Source organism: Cebus imitator, unplaced genomic scaffold (assembly GCF_001604975.1).
Source record: "Cebus imitator isolate Cc_AM_T3 unplaced genomic scaffold, Cebus_imitator-1.0 Scaffold66, whole genome shotgun sequence".
NCBI lineage: Eukaryota > Metazoa > Chordata > Mammalia > Primates > Cebidae > Cebus > Cebus imitator.
Genome location: NW_016107381.1, coordinates 2,481,625 through 2,485,102, shown reverse-complemented (window position 1 = coordinate 2,485,102; position 3,478 = coordinate 2,481,625). Strand labels below are relative to the sequence as shown.

Below are 3,478 nucleotides of genomic sequence, written 5' to 3'. Positions count from 1 at the left end.
AAAAAAAAAAAAAAAAAAAAGCCCCTATTTATGAAGTGCAAAAAAACTATGCCATAAAATGAGGTGCATCTGGGCCGGACGTGGTGGCTCACACCTGTAATCCCAGCACTTTGGGAGGCCGAGGTGGGTGGATCACGTGGTCAGGAGTTCGAGACCAGCCTGCCCAAGAGGGTGGAACGCTGTCTCCACCAAAAATACAAACACTAGCTGGGCATGCTGACATGTACCTGTAGTCCCAGTTACTCAGCAGGCAGAGGCAGAGAACTGCTTGAACCTGGGAGGCAGAAGCTGCAGTGAGTTGTCACCACACTCCAGCCTGGGTGATAGAGTGAGACTCTATCTCAAAAAATAAATAAATAAAGAGATATACCTGTACATTTTTGTGACCAATTTACTTCCTTAGGTAAATATCCTAGAGGCAGAATTGCTGGATCAGATGGTATGTAACTTTTTAGGCTTTCTGATAGATGATGCTGCTTATCCAATATGTATCAAAGACATTCTAATTTCCACTCTCACAGTCACGGTATATATGCAATAGTCCATTTTCGATACCCTTGATAACATTAGGTATATTTCAGTCTTTAACCATTTAAGTGAAATCACTTTTGAGAAATTAGTATTTGTTATTTGGTTGTAGGACATATATCCAAGTGCTAACCAGAAGACAAAGGCAGAAATTATGAAGCTAGGTTTATCTTTTCTTTTCTGCCCAAATGTCCAGTTTAAAGTTTAGTTTATTGGATAGTCAACACTGCCTGCTTCCAGGCCAGTTCAAAAGGCTTGAAGGTCTTTAGGTCTGAAGAGACCTTGTATAGCTAACGTGTTCCTAAGAAAATCTGTCTAATCAGTTACAATTCCTTAAAAGGAACTCCACTGCAGGAATGCAGTGTGACACATAAAAGTCAGCAATGTTCAAAATCTATTGCCTTCAAGTTTCACATTACTTTCCATGCTTCAAGAAGCAATACAGAAGTTTTCTATTTTCCAAATAAACTTTTTCAGATAGTCACCCTTTAAGTCCATAGTATATAGTTCCAAGTAACTGGACATAAAGGGAAAATTAAGTTAAAAACAGTTCTTGACTGCCACTTAGCATTTGTTTCCTCTTCTTTGGCAAATCGAAACGTTTTGTCTCCTTAGTTTTAAAGACTGCGATGACTTAAGGAAAAATCACCTTTCTAACTTAATTATAATGAATAACTATTTTAACTAACACTAAGAGAAGAACACAAAAGTGCTTTGTGTCAGTTACAGAAGTGAATAAAAGATGATCTGGCATGCATGCAGAAAATATTGTGCTCTATCAGGATATTTTTTACTTTTTAAACTACTACCGTGTCACAATAGTTGTTACAAAAGCAGGCTAGAGATAGAACTTGATTTTACATAAAAATGTTTTCATAATAAATATATATATATCTGAGTCAGGATCCTGCTCTATTGCCCAGGCTGGAGTGCAGTGGCAGATTCATGGCTCACTGCAGCCTCCACTTCTTGGGCTCAAGTGATCCTCCCACCTCAGTCTCCCAGGTAGCTGGGACTACAGGTGTGTGCCACCAAGCCTGGTTAATTTTTGCGTTTTTTGTAGAAACGAGGTTTTGTCATGTTGCCCAGGCTGGCCCCAAACTCCTGGGCTCAAGCAGTCCTCCCACACCAGCATCCCAAACTGCTGGGATTTACAGGCATTAGCTGCCATACCAGGCCTAAAATAAAAATGTCTTACAGCCTTTATTCTACTTACTTATGTGGCTTTCTACAGGAATAAAGGGATGGAACAAAGTTTAAATCTAAATCGTTCCTTAAATTGTATGTTAAGAGTGTCCTGATTGTAATTCCCTTTTGCAGTTGCAAATCTAGTATGGTAAGCACTGCCTTAATTAAATATTGTGGAATGTAACTACTGTTAACTTATTCAAACTGTAAAATGAGTAGTACTATAAACAGCTTTGACAAAAATCATGGTTTAAATTCACAAATTAGCATCTGGGTATACATTATAATCCAAAGAGAATACTGTAATGTCTTGGGGGAGCGGGAAGTAGGATGCTCTACAAAAAGTTTGTCCTCCAAGACAGATGCTAAGGAGATATGTGCCAAGCTAAACAATCAACAAGTTATGTCTTAAATGAGTCAATTTTAAGTCAACTGAAATCCATACATGAGTAAATATGTAACTTATTAAAGTAAAATCATGTAAAACAAATATGAGAAATTACTTTTAATCTGCTACTAGCTTTAGAAACAGAAACTATTTATCAGTTTCTTAAAATTTATTTTTAAAGTGTGAAGACCTGCAAATGTGCTCCAATGGCCAAGAGATGCTGCAAAATATTCAACTGTTGTGCCTTAACTCTGAATCCAAATTCAAGGGGCATTCCCTTCCTGGGCACTATTTATTCTGCTCCAGGAGGCAAGGATTTGAACTTCTCTCCACATCTACGTGGCCCGAAGTTTATTAACATTACATATCCCAGTTTATCACAGAGAAGACCTCACATTACAATTCTGAAATACTGTTGCGCATGAAGGTTGAAACTCTGATGTGATCCTGTACCCATCACATGCCTGACTCCTTCCTAGAGTCACAAGAGAGGCCACATTTTTCTTCACCATATCTTCAACTTCAAAATCAGAAAAGCCCCCCTCCCTTCCCTAGTAACCAAAGGAGAATGAATGAAATGATAGCGGCCTGGTTGAGGCCAACACAGAATTTCTTTACCAGTTTTTCTCCTTTCTATATGGAATCCATGTAACAAGACTTTCAGTAATAGTAATCTGCTCCCAAAGAAACAATCAATCAAATACTATGTAGAGAAGCTGCGAATACTTTAGGTGCTTTCTGTTCACATTCAAGACAGTCCTAACTCAGCTGGAGTTCCCCTAAGGCCAAATAGTAGGAACAGCTTTATCAACCCAGCGTCTGGAAAAATCGCTCGAACTACCAAGTGTAGGGGCGGGGGAGGAAACATTCGTGTCATCTGAGCCTTTTTTTTTTTTTTTTTTTTTTTTTAAACTTGCTGCCTGCGACTTCTATCGAGTTCAACAGGGAATCCAAAAATAGCCTTCCCATGACAGTGACAGAGGGAGTCGCCAGGAATGTAAAGGATTTTTTTTTTTTTAATGTAAGCAGGTGTTTGCTCCAAGGGACGGAAAACTCTAGGAGGCAATTTCCTTTTCTGGGAAAGGGAAAAAAGGGAGTGAGCGGAGTGAGACCGAGGAAGGCGAGGCGGGGTTTTTTAGTGGGTGAAGTGAGCGAGGGGGAAGAGGCCTGGGGAGTAGAGGTGAGGGGACTGGGAACGGTGTCCCCGACCCGCGGGAAGCAAGGAGCAGGGAACGGAGTCCTCGACCCGCGGGAAGCGAGGAGCAGGGAACGGAGTCCTCGACCCGCGGGAAACGACGGGACAGGGGCGGCGTCCCCGACCGGTGGGAGGCGAGGGGACAGGGGCGGCGTCCCCGACCGGTGGGAGGCGAGGGG

At 41.3% G+C, this 3,478-nt stretch overlaps 1 protein-coding gene across 3 annotated transcripts in view; it reads right to left on the bottom strand.

Annotated features, from left to right (window-relative positions):
* Positions 1-3,478, bottom strand: part of TRAF6 (TNF receptor associated factor 6) — a 22,457-nt gene that overhangs the window by 18,152 nt on the left and 827 nt on the right. The window lies entirely within an intron of this gene.